This window comes from Mauremys reevesii, linkage group 1 (assembly GCF_016161935.1).
Source record: "Mauremys reevesii isolate NIE-2019 linkage group 1, ASM1616193v1, whole genome shotgun sequence".
Taxonomy (NCBI): domain Eukaryota; kingdom Metazoa; phylum Chordata; order Testudines; family Geoemydidae; genus Mauremys; species Mauremys reevesii.
This window is the reverse complement of record NC_052623.1, coordinates 164,495,479-164,515,998: the sequence shown is the minus strand read 5'-3', so window position 1 is coordinate 164,515,998 and position 20,520 is coordinate 164,495,479. Positions and strand designations below refer to the sequence as shown.

The following is a 20,520-nucleotide window of genomic DNA, read 5'->3' as shown; positions in this document are numbered from 1 at the left end:
TAGACTACGTCAGCCAGGTCAACATGAGAAACTTAAAATATTGGCTTCTGGAGCTAATTCAGCCGTTTTCACCTTCATTTTCCTGTTTTGTTCATAATCTGGGAAACAAAAACAAGCTTTCCTGCTTTTTCAAGTCCCAAACAATTTATCAGTTTAGAATAAATTAGTCCAGGGTTTCTCAAACAGGGGTCCCCACTTGTGTAGGGAAAGCTCCTGGTGGGCTGGGCCAGTGTGTTTACCTGCCCCGTCCGCAGGTCTAGCTGATCGTGGCTCCCACTGTCCGTGGCTCGCTGCTCCGGGCCAATGGGAGTTGCTGGAAGCGGCAGCCAGTAAGTCCCTCGGCCCACGTCGCTTCCTGCAGCCTCCATTGGCCCGGAGCAGTGATCCACAGCCAGTGGGAGCTGCGATCGGCCGGACCTGCGGCCGGGGCTGGTAAACACACCCACTCGGCCCACCAGGGGCTTTCTCTACACAAGTGGCGACCCATGTTTGAGAAACCCTGAATTAATCCAAAGGAAGAAAATATTCTTTCTACACCATCAGAAGAAGCTACTGCTGTTAAAAGTGAGATTATCACTTCAACAGTCTCTGAATCCAAGTGGTTAAGTGGCTTCAACCTGTTCAGGATGTGACTTTCTTTAAAACATCATCAGCAAACATATTTCTTGAATAGTTCTTATTCCCAAACTGGATCTCTTTTATGGCCTGCTGCCATTATAGGTTTTCCCTTCTAGTGAGAGAATGGTATGGTAGATCTCAGATCAATGAAGGCTACACTCAGAAAGACCTCAAGACTTCTGCAATATGCTGCTTAAACAGTTTCACTTTTGTTTCTACTGCCTGTCCCTCCTTTCTCATATTTATCTCCAGACTTCTCCTTGTCTAGATCTATTCCGCTCCCAAAAATCTTCTATCACTGAACTTTTTGAAACTTTGCACTTTTAGAGAGAGGTAAGGGATTGACTCCGTGTACACAAATTTGCAGAAGGACAATGGAGTTGAGGTCTGTTATTTCTCACCTCTATATATTTTTTATTTATTTAAAAACATTTTTTGCTGTTAACAAGCACGTTATTGCTGGAGATACAAATCCAAAGTTTGAGAACTGCAAAACTAAGTATCTCTTATGGTATCTTCTAGACCAGTGGTTCTCAAACTTTTGTACTGGTGACCCCTTTCATATAGCAATCCTCTGAATGCAACCCCCCCAATAAATTAAAAACACTTTTTAAAATATATTTAACACCATTATAAGTGCTGGAGGCAAAGCGGGGTTTGTGGTGGAGGCTGACAGCTCGTGATCCCCCAGGTAATAACCTCACGACCCCCTGAGGGGTCTCGACCCCCCGGTTTGAGAAGCCCTATTCTAGGCTGAGTACGGAGTTCCATTGGGTAGATAGAAAGATCAACCTAAGTAATCTATACAGAAGCCCTTGGAACCTCATAAAATTGGGGCCCTAATCCATGAACTATTGGAACGTATTTACAAAACTTTTCTTAAACATTACACTATATTGTCTCAGATCTGAAGAAGTGGGTATTCACCCACGAAAGCTCATGCTGCAGAACGTCTGTTAGTCTATAAGGTGCCACAGGATTCTTTGTTGCCTTTTTCATAAATTTCAAGGTCAGAAGGGACTACTGTAATTATCTAGTCTGACCTCCTATATCACACAGTGCTCGGTGCACAGGAAGGACAGCGATCACTTAACTGGCAGCTATTCAACATTTCTTTTTATCTTCCTCATTCACTGGATGGCCCCATGCCTTATTTACTACACTCTTCATAACTTGCTCTGAATAAAGAGTTAATAATTTCCTCTTTTTTTAAAAGCACCCATCACCAGAGTATCTGAGTGCCTTACAAACTATGAATTTATATTCATATCACTCCTGTGAGGTAAGGAATCTCAATTTTACAAACGAGGAACAGAGATACAGGGATTATGGTTAAGTGTTCACTAATTTGGGGTTCCCAGGCCCAGATTTTTCAGAACATTCAGAATTGTGTGACAAAAATGTTGGGAAGTGCTTAAGTATATAAAACTTTGGTTTACTGAACTCTCGGGAAGAAAACTGAAGCACTCAACAACCCAGAAAGATTTCCTACTATCGAAAGTTATGCAGACATGAGAATTTTAGGTGAGGTGTTCAGTTCTGTTTACAGTGAAATACTCAAAGGCTTAAGGAAAGGCAGTTCAGTTCTTCTTGTGTCACAGACTAAAGAAGAACATGGCTCTTCAGGGCCAGAAGGCACTAGTGTATAATTAACAACAATGGCAATCTGTGCCGATCTAGTTGTTGGATGCGTGAAACATGCAACCAAAGGCCTCCATGATATAAGAGAACTAGAAATGTAAAGGAGAACTTCAGTTTTCTTTGAACGAAGTAATTTTCTAATAGTCTTCCTTGGGAAGATATACAGTAGAACCTCAGAGTTACAAACACTTTGGGAATGGAGATTGTAACTCTGAACAAAACGTTATGCTTGTTCTTTCAGAAGTTTACAACTGAACAATGACTTAATACAGCTTTGAAACTTTACTATGCAGAAGAAAAATGCTGCTTTTAACCACCTTAATTTAAATGCAACAACCACAGAAACAGTTTCCTTACCTTGTCAAATCTTTTAACTTTCCCTTTATCTTTGCAGTAGTTTACATTTAACACAGTACTGTACTATATTTGCATTTTTGTTTTTATTTTTGTTCTGCTGCTGCCTGATTGCGAACTTCTAGTTCCAAGTGAGGTGGGTGGTTGACTGGTTGTAACTCTGGTGTTTGTAACTCGAGGTTCTATTGTAAGTGGCCAGAAAGTGGGGGAAAAGAACATTAATGGACATCTGTTTAAATTATAAGTACAGTCACCTGGCAAAGCTACCTCACAACCTATAAAGAAATCCCAACTCATATTTTTCTTATGGTGCTTCAGCCACCAGCGGTTTTCACCTTCCAGAATTGGTGCAGACCCTTAAAGTACTGCTGCCATAAGTGGGGAAAGAGATGTGGTCAGGTTTTGTTGAGATGGAGGGATTTCCCCAAAGGCTCAGGCTTCTCTGATCCCAGACCTTTAGTAGTGCACCATTCTCTGGATAAGAGAAGAAAATTTAGTTCATTCTCAGAATAGATTTGGAGCCACTCAGACATTAAATTAAGTGCAAATTTAAAACATTGAGTGTGGAGAACTTGTACCATGATGCAATTGTTTGAGGCCATAGCCCCTCATGCATCCCAAGGCAGACCAGAACAAATTAGAGGAATCTGTTTTAGGGTTTTTATATTGGTCCACTGTAAAATCTCAGGACCTCTCAAATTACTTAGATTGGCATAGGGAGGTATCTGATTGTCTTGTCTAATGTTCTTTCTTTTCTCTCGTTATTTTCTTTTTTCTTGTATTTGTGGGGTGATGTAGTTATAAATGTAATTCTTATTTTGATGGAAAAGCATAATCAGGAGGGTTATGATGCATGATGACGTAAAAGTGGTGAAGCTCTGGATCATTATCATCTTCTCTGAAAGTTCATTCCACATCTGGATCCCCTAGACCAGTGTTTCCCAAACTTGGGATGCTGCTTGTGTAGGGGAAGCCCCTGGTGGGCTGGGCTGGTTTGTTTACCTGCCCCGTCCGCAGGTCCGGCCGATCGCGGTTCCCACTGGCCGCGGTTTGCTGCTCCAGGCCAATGGGAGCTGCTGGAAGTCGCACGGGCCGAGGGACGTACTGGCTGCTACTTCCCGCAGCTCCCATTGGCCTGGAGCAGTGAACCGCGGCCAGTGGGAGCCGTGATCGGCTGAACCTGCGGAAGTGGCAGGTAAACAAACTGGTCCAAGCCCGCCAGGGGCTTCCCCTACACAAGCGGCGTCCCAAGTTTGGGAAACACTGCCCTAGACTGAAGCTGCCTTGTCTTTTGACTTGCATGTTTTGCTCTGAGCATTATAATCTCTGTTGTCCCTGAGAAATGCATCTTGGATGGCAGTTTGAGGAATTCAAGAGCATCTACAAAGTAGCTAGGATCTGATCTATTATTGGCCTCAAAGATCAGGACCAAGGCCTTGAACTGACAGTAGAAGACTGGGGGAGAGTTGAGGGACCAGAGGAATGGGAATGATGCGCTCAGAGTGTCTTAACTTATAAAGAGATGGGTGGCCTCTATCAGCTGGAGCCTGTCCATTATTTTTACATCATTTTAGATACAGCAAATTACAGTAATCCACTCTGGAGGTAACATGCTCAGATTACCATATTCAAGTTCTCTTATGGGAGGAAAGAGCAAAGTTTGCTAGAAAGATGGAGATGAAAAACAGCCTTTTTTATCACTGACAGTATCAGATCATCCAGGCTCAGTGATAAGGCAGAAAAACAACAGAGGCCCAACTTTGTCAAACTGGATGCATATTTTCAAAGAAAGGAAAGTGTCCCAGGTAGTTTCTAGAAAAAGCAGCAGCATTGGCTTTCAGTGAACTGCTGCTGTTTTTTGATTTATAAGCCTTGAAAGGTTTAGGATGTAGCTGAGACCGTCTCTCTGAACCAGTGACATATTATCACAGTTAATATCAGCAGAGGTATTTGAGCTGGTGTTCCTTCAATATAAATGAGATTTGCTGGCAAGCCTCATGTCATTGGGAGAAGAGCTTACACTCTCACTATATTTAATTGATCTAGTTTACCTTTTGCAGAAAAAGGTAAATGATGGTTTAGATGAGCATTACAGTTACCACTATGGGTCCTGAAAAGAAATGATTTGAGTTGTTGATGTGCTGTGCTGCCTATGCCTTGTCCACTATCTAATAATGCAAATTATGGATATAGAGCCATAACCATGAAGACAGGGGCTTTCAGTGGTACCACATATACTATGTCCTTGTCTGAAGCCCAGTTGAGAGGGATCCAGGATGTTAGCACATGCCACTTCCTCACAGATTTTTGCCTGAGAGTCTGAGGTTGAAGAAAAGGTCATAGTTGGAATGGTCTTCTGGATCAAGTATTGAATTACTGAGGATTAGGTGAAGTTAGTTTTTCAGGGAGATTCTCTAAAACAAGGCTGCAATGGTTCTTTTAAGGGAGTGGAAGGCATTGATAGTTTCCATTAGGTGCTTTTCCTAGCCAGCACAATTACTAAAGTGATTCCCATATGGTAGCTCAGATCTTTTTCAGAGTTTCTTGAGATTCACCAGTGCAATGGAGCCAAACTATGGGAATGGGTAATGTAGTTTGGTCAATTAGAACTAATCTACATGGATTTCAGTAAAGCATTTGATACAGTTCCACATGGGAAATTATTAGTTGGGATTAATACGAGAATTGAAAGATTAGTAAGGAACTGATTTAAATGAGAGACTGCAATGGGTCATACTGAAAGGAGAACTATCAGGCTGGAGAGAGGTTACTAGCGCAATTTCTCAAGGATCGATCATGGGATCAATCTTATTTAACATTTTCTTTCATGGCCTGGGCACAAAAAGTGGGTGTGCGCTAATAAAATTTGCAGATGACACAAAGTTGGGAGGTATTGCCAATATAGAGGAGGATTGGAATATCATACAGAAAAATTTTGACCCTGAAAACTGACATAATAGAAATTGGATGAAATTTAATAGCGCAGAGTGCAAGGTCAAGCACTTACAGACTTACAACAAGAATTTTTGCTATAAGCTGGGGACAGGTCAGTTGGAAGCAACAGAGGACAACGAGAGACCTGGGTGTATTGGTTGATCATGGGATGACTATGACCTGCCTATGTGATGCGGCCGTGAAAAAGGCTAATGCAGTCCTAGGATGCATAACTTGAGGTATTTCCAGTAGAGTTAGGGAAGTGTTATTTCTAAGGCTACAGTTTTGGCATGGAGGTTGCAGAAGTCATGGAATCCACGACTTCCAAAGACCTCCGTGACTTCAGCATTGGCGACTGGGAGCTGCAGGGTCCTGCCGCCTGAGGCAGTAGGCAACCAAGCTCTCAGCCGCCATGGGAAGCAGAGGTACTGTGCAGCTCCCAGCCGCTACAGGCTGCTGGGTACCCTGCATCTCCCGGCTGCTGCGGAGGACAGGGAATTCCTATAGTGCTCTTTGTTGCTGGGGAGAGGGGAGGGGGACCCTGCAGCTTCCCTCTGCCACTGATGGCAGGGGGACCCTGGAGCTCTGAGCCCCCACAGGTGGTGGGAGCCCCAGAGCTCCCAGCCACCCCGCAGCTGCCCAGTCCCTTCCCATTTTATCATGGATATCTTTAGTAAAAGTCAGGGACAGGTCACGGGTAATAAAGAAAAATTCATGGAAGCCCGTGACCTGTCCCTGACTCTTACTAAAAATATCCATGACAAAAATCTTAGCCTTAGTTATTACCATTATACAAGCACTGGTGACAACTTATCTGGAATACTGTGTGCAATTCTGGTCTCCCTTCTTTAAGAAAAATGAATGCCAAATTGAACAGGTGCAGAGCAGGGCTACTAGGATGATCAGAGGAATGGAGAAGAATTAAAGAGCTTGGCTTGTTCAGCCTAACTAAAAGAAGGCTGAGGAGGGGATATGATTGCTCTCTATAAATAAATCAGAGAGAGATACACCAGAGAAGGAGAGGAGTTATTTAAGTTAAGTGCCATTATTGTCACAAAAACAAATGGATATAAACTGGCCATCAGTAAGTTTTTAGGCTTGAAATGAGATGCAGGCATCTAACCATCCAAGGAGTCAAGTTCTGGAACAGCCTTCTAAAGGAAGTAGCTGGGGCTAAAATCCTAACTTGTTTCAAGGCTGAGCTTGATAAGTTTATGAAAAGGATGGTGTGCTTGCCTACCATGTATATGGCCCATCTGTGACTGCTGTTGGCAAATATCTCCAATGGTAGGAGATGGGACAGTAGATGGGGGCGGGGGAGGGTTCTGAATTACTTCAGAGAATTCTCTCTCACTTGTCTGGCTGGAGGGTCTTGCCCATATGCTTATGGTCTAATTGACTGACATATTGGGGTCAGGAAGAGATTGGCAGAGTCCCTGGTGTTTTTTCACTTTCCTCTGCGCATGGGGCATTGCTCACTTGGCTTGAATTAGAGTAAATGTTGGATTCTCTGTAACTTGAAGTGTATAAATCAAGATTTGAGGACTTCAGTGACTCAGGCAGAGGTTATGTATCTTTTACAGGCGTTGGTTCTCTAATGTGCGATTATGCAAGAGGACAGAGTAGATGATCATGATGGTCCCTTCTGGCCTTAAAGTCTCCAAGTTTTAAATTTTTCTGCCTCATTTAGCTCCATTCCTGTTCAATCAATCTAGTCAGCAAAGAATGTGAGCTCTGCTGTAATTCGAATGCTGGGTCCAACTCTGGATTGCATTCTGGCTTCGTTTGCTGTGTTGAATAGCTACATTGGCCATGATTTTGGTGCTGTGATAGTGGAAAAGAAGAATGTTTTTGTTTCTTTACTGTGGTGATGTAGCCCTGTGAATAGTTTTTCGTGCTATTGGCATATGAATTAAGATCCCATTTTGTACTACTTTCATTGTAATCCTCTGCCTATACATTTCTTCCTCTGCAGTTCGTCTGAGCTATGATGATCTATGATGGCTAGGGACCAAAGTGTCAACTGTAATGGTCGTCAAGTCATGGTACTTATTGGGAACCTTACTTTGTAGGTGGTTGGCTTGTTGTCCCAGAATGAGTTGAAAATTGAATAATCAAATATTTTCAAGGATGAACCAGCCTTGATTGCTTCCCTAGTAAGATGAAGGAAAGGCCCTGATTTTCATTAGGATGTGGCAGTGGCTGGCCCAAAGAGTAGAATGTTTGTGGTTTCTCTCATACTGGAAATTGGGTCCCGAGTGTATTTGGCTAAGTGTGAGAGCTGGAAATGATCTGAAAGCATCCAGTGGTTCCTCTGTAAACTAAAAGATCGCACACTAATACTGGTGCTACTTGTATGGAAGTTGAAGTTGCTGAGTGTGATGACCCTTGAGGTTCCAGAACATTGCTGGCCAGCAGATCCATTATGTTCCTCCAGGAAATTTCCAGGATTTTCATCTGAAGAATCCAGACCACCAAGAGGCCTAGATTTTTTTTATTTTTGCCCTTTGCCTCACCTATCAGATAGGTGCGGTCAAATGTTAGTGTTTCTGCAGTGCATTTTCCCCTGCATCTGAGGTTGGAGGGATTAGGACAGCTATTCTGCCTACTTATTTATTCTTTCTAACTCAGGGGTCGGCAACCTTTCAGAAGTGGTGTGCCGAGTCTTCATTTATTCACTCTAATTTAAGGTTTTGTGTGCCAGCAATACATTTTAATGTTTGTAGAAGGTCTCTTTCTATAAGTCTATAATATATAACTACACTATTGTTGTATGTAAAGTAAATAAGGTTTTTAAAATGTTTAAGAAGCTTCATTTACAATTAAATTAAAATGCAGAGCCCCCCAGACCGGTGGCCAGGACCCGGGGAGTGTGAGTGCCACTGAAAATCAGCTTGTGTGCCGCCTTCGGCACTCATGCCATAGGTTGCCTACCCCTGTTCTAACTCATTATTGGATCTTTCTTGGCTTTCAATATATTGTAATTACTACATAAGGATTGGCTGTACTAGGGTAGCGTTGGAAGTGGCATTGAACCAGGTCTGTGGTGCAGGCCAGGTCAGGTTTCAAGGATCAGATCTTGAATGGTGTTTGTTTTTGTTGATGGATGACCTTATTCATCAGCAGAAGCCTGACTTTCTCGGTTTCTCTCTGTCTTCATCCCAGTGACAGCAGGAATTGGTAAAGATAGGAACAATTGGTTTCCAGATTTTTCAGTAGGCCTTGTATTCCAGTTCTTAAAATTCTGAGTGTTTGACGTTGATGTGCTGGCCTCTCATGGAAAAGGTTTGCACGGTGGAGTTGATCTATGGAACCAAGCACAAAAATGTGCAAAATTTGTATGTGGAATTGTTCCAGCTGGTGAATAGCCTAGTTAATTTGGGCTGACTCCAACCTGAAACATTCCAGAAGCTGAAGTTGATACAGAATGCGTACAGTTGCCTACCTATTAAATGGTTCTTCACAATAAGTGTACATACAGCATCACTGCTGCTCAATCGCCTAGTTTCCTTTTGGCTTCCATGTTGTATTTGTTATTTAACATATAAAGCCCTAAATAGAATGGAACTTTGCCATCGGAGAAGCCAGTATGTCTGTGTTATTACTGCAGCTGTCCTCTATAATGAAGCTTGAGTGAGATACTCCTTAGTTTAAGTGGGTGGAGACTACTGATGTGGCATTCTGGTCTTCTCTGGAAGTTATTTTACCTCTAGATCCACTGGAGCCTGGTTTTGTTTAACCTTCTAGGTGTGCTGCAATGGGGAACATGAGCCCAGGATCCTTGTCTGATGCCTTTTTAGTCTAATGGTTTGGTGTATACGTAGTTGCTAGTTCCATTGATTTCCAGAGTGCTCTGCAAGACGAGAGAGGATTTGGCCAAACTATACGTATGGCTTTGTTGTGGTTGATGCAGTTTTGGTTCCCAAGCAGCCTGAACCTGTCAATCTGTCAACCAAGGATTTTGCCTCTGCTTCCGGATCTGCTGGTGCAAGATGAAGGGAAGATTCTGTACCCAGATCTGAATTAAACTTCGTCTCAGAGTTGGGTTGCTGGATGGATATTGGAAGTAGAGCATTCATGCTTTTTACCCATCCAGAATATTTTAGTGAACAGTAGAAAGCCTCTGTGAGGTGCTCACCTGGTGAAATGGGCAAGGTTTTCTTGCTGGTGTCATCAAGTCCCTGATTCCACAAGAAACATTGGTGCTGGCAATCTTAGGCCTGGTCTACACTACAATTTTAGATTGAATTTATCAGCGTTACCTCGATTTAAGCCTGGACCCGTCCACACGATGAAGCCCTTTTTTCTGACTTAAAGGGCTCCTTAAATCGATTTCTTTACTCCACCTCTGATGAGGGGATTAGCGCTGAAATCGGCCTTGCTGGGTTGAATTTGGGGTAGTGTGGACACAATTCGACGTTATTGGCCTCCGGGAGCTATCCCAGAGTGCTTCATTGTGACCGCTCTGGACAGCGCTCTCAACTCAGATGCACTGGACAGGTAGACAGGAAAAGGCCCACGAACTTTTGAATCTCATTTCCTGTTTGGACAGTGTGGCAAGATGCAGGTGACTGCAGATCTTATTAGCAGAGGTGACCATGATGGAGTCCCAGGATCGCAAAAGAGCTCTAGCATGAACCGAACGAGAGGTACGGGATTTGCTCACCATATGGGGAGATGAATCCGTGCTAACTGAACTCCGTTCCAGTAAACAAAATACCAAAACATTAGAAAAAGTCTCAAAGGGCACGAAGGACAGAGGCCATAACAGGGACGCACAGCAGTGCCACGTGAAAATTAAGGAGCTAAGGCAAGCCTACGTAAAAACCAGAGAAGCAAACGGCCGCTCCGGATGAGAGCCCCGAACATGCCGCTTCTATGATGAGCTGCATGCCATGCTAGGGGGTGCAGCCACCACTACCCCAACCCTCTGCTTTGATTCCGTCAATGGAGAATCATGCTACAGGGAAGCGGGTTTTGGGAATGAGGAAGATGGCTCACAGCAAGGAAGTGGAGAAACCGGTTTCCCCAACAGCCAAGATATGTTTTTCAAGCTGGACCTGGAGTCAGTAACCCCCGAACCCACCCAAGGTGTGCTCCTGGACCCTGAAGGCGGAGAAGGGACCTCTGGTGAGTGTACCGTTTGTAAATATTACACATGGTTTAAAAGCAAGCTTGTTTAATGATTAATTTGCCCTGGCATTCGTGGCCAGTACAGTTACTGGAGAAGTTTGTTAATGTGTCGGGGGATGGAGCGGAAATTCTCCAGGGACATCTTCATAAAGTTCTCCTGGATGTACTCCCAAAGCCTTTGCAAAATGTTTCTGGGGAGGGTGGCCTTATTCCATCCGCCATGGTAGGACACTTTACCACACCAGGCCAGTAGCATGTAATCAGGAATCATTGCATAACAAAGCATGGCAGCGTATGTTGCTAGCATTCAAACAACATCCGTTCTTTATCTCTCTTTGCTATCCTCAGGAGAGTGATATCATTCATGGTCACTTGGTTGAAATAGGGTGGTTTTATTAAGTGGACATTCAGAGGTGCCCGTTCCTGCTGAGCTGTTTGCCTGTGGCTGAACAGAAATGTTCCCCGCTGTTAGCTACGTGGTGCGGGGAGGGGTGAAGCGTGAGTGATCTCTTATACCAAACCGGCAGGCCCTCAATACAAGAGGCAAAATGCGACCTTTTAACGAAAGCACATGTGCTGTGTAATGTGAACAGCAAGGTTTAATGTGAAAGAGTGTACTCATTTTTCTCTAAAATGTCTTTTTAGCCACTCTCCCCTTTCCTCCACCAGCTACAAATGTTTCTCCTTCACAGAGGCTAGTGAAGATTAGAATGCGGGGAAAAAATGCAGTCGGGATGAAATGTTCTCTGAGCTCCTGCTATTCTCCCAGACTGACAGAGCACAGCAAAATGAGTGGAGGCAGACAGTGTCAGAGTGCAGGAAAGCACAATATGAACGTGAGGAGAAGTGGTGGGCTGAAGATGATAGGTGGCGTCAGCTTGCTGACAGAAGACAAGAGTCGATGCTCAGACTGCTGGATGATCAAACTCATATGCTCTAGCGTATGGTTGAGCTGCAGGAAAGGCAGCAGGAGCACAGACCGCTGCTACAGCCCCTGTGTAACCAACAGCCCTCCTCCCCAAGTTCCATAGCCTCCTCACCCAGATGCCCAAAAACGCAGTGTGGGGGCCTCCGGCCACCCAGCCACTCCACTCTAGAGCAGGGGTCTCAAACTCAAATGACCCCGAGGGCCGCATGAGGACTAGTGCATTGGCCTGAGGGCCGCATCACTGACATGCCCCCTTGCTGCCCCTGGCCCCACCCCCAATCCACCCCTTTCATGAGGCCCCGCCCCTGCCCTGTCTCTTCTCCACCTCCTCCCCTAAGCGCGCGGCTCCCCGCTCCTCCCCCCTCCCTCCTGGAAAGTGCTAAGCGCCACCAACAGCTGTTTGGTGGCTTGGTGGCGGGAAGCGCCTGGAGGTAGGCAGAAAAAAAAAAGAAGAGTAATATAGTAGTATAGTATTAAAATATAGTATGCTATTAAAAGTCAATTTATTAACTTTTTTATTAACTTCTTTAACTGTAATGTGAAACGTCAGTGCTAATTTTGACAGTCATTTCATTTTTGGCCACTTAGCTGGCAGCGTTTTGCATCAACCAGAGCATCAATATTAGGTTTGATATCCTGAGACGAAACCAATCTCAGTGTTGCTTGCAAATGTTCATCAGTGAGCCTTGACCTTAACACAGATTTGTTAATCTTCATGGAAGAGAAAAACTGTTCACATATATATGTACTTCCAAACATTGCCATTATCCTTGCAGAAGCAGAGAATAACATGGAAAATCTTTCTTGTGAAAGAAATCTGTAGAATTCTGGAATTCCAACATCTGTATACTTCTGCTTCAAAATCGTGTCACACTGAAGCTCCACTAACTCCATCTGCATTTCCTCTGCAACATTGTCAATTTCAACAGCAAATGGTGTGGAAAAAAGTTGAAAATGTGGTTCAAGTGCCTTGAAATCTTTAAACCGCACATCAAACTGTTTGTGTAAGTTAGAAATGATCTCTGCATATTCTTTCAAGGATTTGGGTTCAACTTTTCCTAAGGAATTCAGAGTTAAGAAATGGACCAAATTGCCAGCTGTTTCCCCCATAAAGTAAGCTTGACTTTGAATGACTTAATGCTGTCATACATCTGTGTTATCACCTGTTTTCTACTCTGAAGTTTCAAGTTCAGTGCATTCAGGTGATCAGTTACATCTGTTAGAAAAGCAAGGTTGCAGATAAAAGTGGAATCAGCAAGCTGTGGAACCTCCTTGTTTTTCATTTTCATGAAGGAATCAATCTCCTCTTTAAGTGCAAAAAAACGCTTCAAAACATTTCCACGACTCAGCCATCTAACTTGAGTGTGATACAGAAGTTCCCCATATTCACTGTCCATACTTGCTAGAAAAGAAGTGAACTGTCTGTGATTCAGCCCTCGTGCACGTATAAAATTAACAGTTTTAACAACTACATCCATAACTTCTTTCATTTGTAGACTTTTACTACACAGGGCTTCTTGGTGCAAAATACAATGTATACTGGTGAAGCTAATTCCTGGTATATTGAGGCTGTTCAGTTTGGTCTTCAATAATCCAACCACACCTATGTTTTCAGAGCACATTGATGACGCACCGTCCGTAGCCAAAGATACGAGTTTGTTCCATGGCAGCGCAGCTTTTTCAATGCACTCTTCCAATCCTTGAAATATGTCACGTCCCGTTGTGGTACCCTTCAGTGGCATTAAGTCTAGCAATTCTTCAGTTATATTCAAATTGCAGTCCACACCTCTAATGAACACTGCACACTGTGCTGTATCTGATACATCTGTACTCTCATCAAGAGCAATTGAAAATACTTCAAAGTCTTTTGCCATTTGAATCAATTGTTTTTGCACATTATCAGCTAAATCCGTTATCCTGCAGGCAACTGTATTTGCAGACAAGCTTATGCCTTCAAAAACTTTCTTCCTATCAGGACATAAAATTTCACTGGCCTTCATAAGACATTCTTTTATGAATAAGCCTTCTGTAAAAGGTCGCGATGATTTAGCTATCATTTCGCTTATCACAAAACTTGCTCTTACTGAATCTTCGCTAGACGTGTTAATCCCTGAAAATAAATTTCTTTGCTTGGCAAATGCTGCTTTAAGTTGCTGAACTTTTTCCTCTCGGATTTTTCCGGTGAATGCATCATATTTTTCACGGTGCATTGTGTCATAGTGCCGACGCACGTTATACTCCTTGGGAACAGCAATTGTTTGCTGACAAATAAGGCATTGAATTTTATCTTTTACCTCTGTGAAAAAATATAAATTCTCCCATTTGTCTTGGAAAACTCTTTTCTTCCATGAGTGTTCTTTTTTTTGACGAAGTCATTTCCAAGCAGTTTTAATAAATATATACACTCAGTAATGCACCTCACTCAAAGGACAAAACACGCACTTAGATTTACTGCCTAAGGCTCTGGGAGGGAGTTTGGGTGGGGGAAGGGGTCTGGAGTACAGGCCCTGGGCTGGAGTTTGGGTGGGGGAGGGGGTCTGGAGTGCAGGCTCTGTGCTCGGTGCAGGCTCCAGGCTGCAGCAGGGGGTGGGGGTTCAGGCTTTGGGACGGAGTTTGGGGATAGGAGGGTGCAGGGGTGAGGGCTGTGGGGCTGAGGGTGAGGGGTTTGAGGCATTGAGAGGCTCGGGGCATTGGAGAGTCTCAGGACTAGGGCAGAAGGGCAGGAAGGGCAGCCTGCCCTGACCCTAATGCAGGGGGGCGCTAGGACCCTGCGGCAGCAGGTGATGCCGGAAGCCGGCATAGCGGAGGAGTGGAGTCAGCGTGAGCTCCCGGGCAGGCTCCCGGGCGGTGAGGGGGCAGCAAGTGGGGGCCGGGAGACACTGGGGGGAGGCGCGTGGGGGCGGCAGGTGGGGCCAGGGGAGAGACCCGGCCCCAAACATTGGGGAGCAGCGCGCGGGGAGCTTAGGCACAGAAAATAACTCGGGGAGGGGGGCGGGGGTGAGGGGAGTTTGGCGGCGACAGGAAGTAACTGGGGGAGCTCTGCGGGCTGCAGGGAAGAGCTCCGAGGGCCGCATGCGGCCCGCGGGCCGCATGTTTGAGACCCCTGCTCTAGAGGATTGCCCAAGCAACAGAAGGCTGGCATTCAATAAGCTTTTTAAAGATTTTAAGTTTTAAAGTGCAGTGTGGCCTTGTCCTTCCCTCCTCCTGGGCTACCTTGGCAGTTATCCCCCTATTTGTGTGATGAATTAATAAAGAATGCATGAATGTGAAGCAACAATGATTTTATTGCCTCTGCAAGCGGTGATCGAAGGGGGGAGAGGAGGGTGGCTAGCTTACAGGGAAGTAGAGTGAACCAAGGGTGGGGCGTTGATCAGGGAGAAACAAACGGAACTTTCACACCATAGCCTGGCCAGTCATGAAACTGGTTTTCAAAGCTTCTCTGACGCGCACTGCACCCTCCTGTACTCTTCTAACCGCCCTGCTGTCTGGCTGCACGTAATCAGCGGCCAGGTAATTTTTCCTCAACCTCCCACCCCACCATAAATGTCTCCCCCTTACTCTGAGATATTGTCGAGCGCAGAGCAAGCAGTAATAACAATGGGAATATTGTTTTCGCTGAGGTCTGTCCAAGTCAGTAAATTGCACCAGCGCGCTTTTAAATGTCCAAATGCACATTCTACCACCATTCTGCACTTGCTCAGCCTATAGTTGAACAGCTCCTGACTACTGTCCAGGCTACCTGTGTATGGCTTTATGAGTCATGGCATTAAGGTGTAGGCTGGGTCCCCAAGGATAACTATAGGCCAGGGGTCGGCAACTTATGGCACGCATGCCGAAGGCTGCACACGAGCTGATTGTCAGTGGTGCTCACACTGCCCGAGTCCTAGCCACTGGTCCTGGGGGCTCTGGATTTTCATTTAATTGTAAATGAAGCTTCTTATACATTTTAAAAACCTTATTTACTTTACATACAACAATAGTTGTTATATATTATAGACTTATAGAAAGAGACCTTCTAAAAACGTTAAACTGTATTACTGGCATGCAAAACCTTAAATTAGAGTGAATAAATGAAGACTTAGCACACCGCTTCCGAAAGGTTGCTGACCCCTGCTATAGGCATTTGAACATCCCCAACAGTTATTTTCTGGTCTGGGAAGAAAGTCCCTTCCTGCAGCTTTTGAAACAGACCAGAGTTCCTGAAGGTGCGAACATCATGAACCTTTTCCGGCCATCCCACGTTGATGTTGGTGAAACGTCCCTTGTGATCCACTAGTGCTTGCAGTAGCATTGAAAAGTACCCCTTTCAGTTTATGTAATCGCTTGCTTGGTGCTCTGGTGCCAAGATAGGGATATGGGTTCTGTCTATCGCCCCACCACAGTTAGAGAATCCCATTGCAGCAAAGCCATCCGCTATGACCTGCACGTTTCCCAGAGTCACTACCATTGATATCAGCAGCTCTTTGATTGCATTGGCTACTTGGATCACAGCAGCCCCCACAGTAGATTTGCCCACTCCAAATTGATACCCGACTGACCGGTAGTTTTCTGTCATTGCAAGCTTCCACAGGGCTATCGCCACTCGCTTCTCAATTGTGAGGGCTGCTCTCATCTTGGTATTGGCGCTTCAGGGCAGGGGAAAGCAAGTCACAAAGTTCCATGAAAGTGCCCTTACGCATTCAGAAGTTTCGCAGCCACTGGGAATCGTCCCAGACCCGCAACACTATGCAGTCCCACCAGTCTGTGCTTGTTTCCCGGGCCCAGAATCGGCGTTCCACGGCATGAACCTGCCCCATTAACACCATGATGTGCACATTGCCGGGACCCGTTCTTTGTGAGAAGTCTATGTCCATGTCTATGTCCTCATCGCTTTCGTCACCGTGCTGCCGTCGCCTCCTCACCTGGTTTCGCTTTGGCAGGTTCTGGTTCTGCATATACTGCAGGATAATGTGCGTGGTGTTTACAGTGCTCATAATTGCCTTGGTGATCTGAGCGGGCTCCAGGATCCCAGTGCTGTGGTGTCTGGGCTGAAACAAGGCGCGAAATGATTGTCTGCTCTGACGGAGAGGGGGGCGACTGACGACATGGCTTACAGGGATTAAAGTCCACAAAGGGGGTGGCTTTGCATAAAGGAGAAACAGAAACAACTGTTACACAGAATGGCCCTCTCAAGGATTGAACTCAAAACCCTGGGTTTAGCAGGCTGTTGATTTGACAGAGGGAGGGAGGAAGCAAATGAATACAAAACAAATCGGGTCTATATCTTGTTTTGATCCACTTCATCTATCTTTTACATCTTTAGGGTGGCAGCAGACAGTGTAGTTCGGCTGCTAGCCATTGTCATCTCCTGGGTGCTCGGCGGAAGATCGGAATGACCTGGCTGAGTCACTCCTGTGTCTGCCCAGGCACCCCTGACTGACCTCACCGAGGTCGGTTAAAAGAGCACTCAGGAATGCGACTGTTTGAGCTGATGGCAATCTGTTCCCTGTTACTTTTCAATGAAAACATCCTTTCTGGTTGCCTTTACCTCTCTGAGGATGGTAGAGAGAGATCAAAGGATTGATGGTGGTCCCTCCTTATACTGTTTTGTTACCTAGACAAGGTGTCTGTAAGGGCACATCCTAAGTTCTGGGTTCCATGTATTCCATGATTCCACAGCTGTGGTTGCCTCTGAATTTACTCTTTCCCCCAGAGTTGTGCTGCAAATGTAAACTTTATTTTTTAAACAAAATTCTGTTCAACCGTGGAGAACAAATTAAAAAGTGTTTGTTTAAGATAAAACCTTGAACAGAGTGTGAGCCAATGAAATGACCTCTGAAGAGTACTGAAACAGTAGCTCTTAAGAGGAGTGAACCCAGTTAGGGCTCTGTGGACTCCATGATGCATGGGACTTGGCATTTTTCAAGGTTTTATAGAACCTGGCATTTTAGCCGCAGAATTTGTCATTTTGATACAACAAGACATCCAGCCTTTGTGTGTCTATCTCCCTGCCCTGAAGTTGCCTCTTGCACTTCAGTTTTCCCTGCCTAAAAGGTAATAAATTGGGTTGTAAGCATACTTCATGGCGGAGCTGTGCAACAGGGGTCAGGGAATTAGGGCTAGCGTCCAGCTTGTAGTCAAGGAGTGTAGGATCCAGAAATGTAGATTGGTGAACTAAGCTGTCTTTTGTCAAGCCGCCTGGACAACATCTGGGGAACAGTGGCCTACGAATTATAGCTGGCCTGCTTGGAGGTCATAGCAAAAATTCCTAGCTTTGAAAATAATCGCTGACATATTTTATCGGTATTTTTAATTACGAATCATGCGTGAGGGTGTCTGTGAATGAGAGTTAAGGGTTACAGTACTCTTCTCTCTCAGTAAATATTCAGCCACAATTGAGATCAGAGGCACTCAGGCTGAAGCTGTGTCAGTATAAATGAGAGGGCGCATTCTCAGAGGGCCTTTGTTTTGGAATTTGCTTCCCACTTTGGTCCGCCAGAGTCCAAGTTTAACATTGTGGGCGCACTGCAAAACCATCTTCTGTCTCCTTTCTGATGTCAGGGATGGGGTAGACTGCAGGGGATATGATATTGGGCAGTCCTTTCATTATTTAGTAATTTTAATGTTTGGGATGTGTTTCTAAAAGGACTTTGAATTGCATTTTAGAAATTTAAATAAATAAAAAGTGGTGGTAGAATTAAATTAATGCTTTAAAAGAATTTACGAGTTATTGCTGCAGAATTTAGTCTGTGTTGCAGTGTACGCAGGGTCCCGAATTTATCCTCTATTTTAAACAGTGTCCAAGACATTTTATAACTATTGTTTAAATGACTCTGCAAATTAACAATTTCCTAGTTTCCCAAGTGTTGTGTGTCAGCATAATTTGAAAAGTTCCCTTTGTCGTATTCATAGACTTTTGAAGCACTACATTGTGGCAGCTATGCCCATAATTAAAAAAAAACAAAAAAACAAAAACTCAACATGAGGAAAATTTGTTTTAACAGAGACAGCTTTCTGGTATCAGCCTGTTGAATAATTTTAATGAAGATTTTTTTTGTGTGTCTTATCTTGGAAAGAGCTGTGGTCTAGTGTTCAGAATTGAAGACTTGCCTACATTAGGAAATTGTAGGGGAGAAAAAAAATCTGTGGTATTACCACTAGATCAACATCAGTAGGAGAACTGGTATAGAGGTTTCAGCAACTGGACCCATTTTAACCAACTTGTCAATTAAACCTGCTTTTTAACAAGTTGAACATAGCAGTAATATGTCAGAATCCACCAGTACCTCATCTGTGTTAGCGCTTCTGCTTAAAACTAGTTTAGTTTTAAAATATTGTTTTCCAAGTAGTCTGCCTAGAGCTGGGCAAAAATAGATTTTTGATTCGTTGGTAGTTCTGAAAAATAAAAATAAATCTTTCAGGTTGACCCAAAAAACAAAAATCAGAAAAAAAAAGTCAATTTTGGAACACTTTATTCATCTTGAAATGTTTTGTTTTGAGGTATTTTTAAATGGCTAAATTCAGAAAATGGAGGAAGTGGTTGGGCCCTACTTTTAATTTTTAGCCCAGTTAGAACACTCACCTAGAATATAGGAAACCTGGTTTCACTTCTCCCCTCTGCTTGATATGGAGCAGTTCTAATTCCACCTGAGTGTCTATTCTTTTATTGTGATACTGCAATATTTTCCGTTCATTTACATTTTTGTTTTGTCCTTTTCTGCTGTGTGAGAGACTCTCACAATCCAGGAGAATTGAAATGATGAAATTGATTGTACAGAAAGATCTCTCATGGCATAGAATAGAGAAACTAGACAACTATATTTTCTTCTAATCTCTTTTCAATTATAATTTTAGATGTTACTTGTAAAAATGAGAGGTAAACAATTTTTCTAACGCATTTTTTAGTTCCCTGTTACTTTTCAATGAAAACATCCTTTCTGGTTGCCTTTACATCTCTGAGGATGGTAGAGAGAGATCCAAGCATTGATGGTGGTCCCTCCTTATACTGTTTGTTACCTAGACAAGGTGTCTGTAAGGGCACATCCTAAGTTCTGGGTTCCATGTATTCCATGATTCCACAACTGTGGTTGCCTCTGAATTTACTCTTTCCCACAGAGTTGTGCTGCAAATGTAAACTTCCCATTTGTAAAATGGGGTGTAATAATACTTTTTACTCACCTTTGTGCACTTTAAGATCTCTGGAATAATGCTACTGTATATGTACAAAGTATTATTGTAAGCGTGCAGACTCACTCCTGCGGCACCTCCTGCTGGTCTCTCAGGGAACTAGCTTGATTTCCAGCCTGGAGCACCCTCTGCAGGCCAGTGATCCACTACCGCTTGGCCCCCGTGTCCCTCCCTGGACTCTGGTGCCCTGTTAGCTGGGGTGCTGCCCCCTGGCAGTAACCCCTTTCTCTCAGGGTCTCCCCTCCCTGGGAAACCCCCACCCACTATCCCCACCTTGCCTCATTATATGGCTACTGCCAGTCATCGTCTAGCCCCCACAACCTGGGGCAGACTGCAGTATCAGCCTACTCATCACTGGCAAGGTTAGGTTTGGACCTGCTGCCTTTACCTACCCCTGGGCTGACCTCTGCAACCCCCAGTACCTGTTGGACTTATGCTAGGCTGCAGCCTGGGGCTTTCCAGGCTGGAGCTCCCTAGCTCCTCTGCCTTTCCCCAGCCCTGCTCTACTCAGGTACCCTGTCTCTAGCTCCCTGCAGCCAGGCTCTTCCTCCTCTACAGGCAGAGGGAGACTGTTTGGGCTCCTGGCTCACAGCCTCTTTATACAGGCCAGCTGTGGTGTGATTGGGGCGTGGCCCAGCTGCCGCTGCTTCCCCAATCAGCCCAGCTTTTAGAGCTGCAGCCCTCTCCAGGACTGCTTTTTAAACCCCTCAGGGCAAGAGCGGGTAACCACCCCACTACAATTATTT

General features: G+C 44.5%; 1 protein-coding gene across 2 annotated transcripts in view; it reads left to right on the top strand.

The window, feature by feature from the left end:
- The window catches only part of DYRK1A (dual specificity tyrosine phosphorylation regulated kinase 1A), a 140,504-nt gene that overhangs the window by 81,199 nt on the left and 38,785 nt on the right, over positions 1-20,520 (top strand). The gene's annotated exons all lie outside the window — the stretch shown is intronic.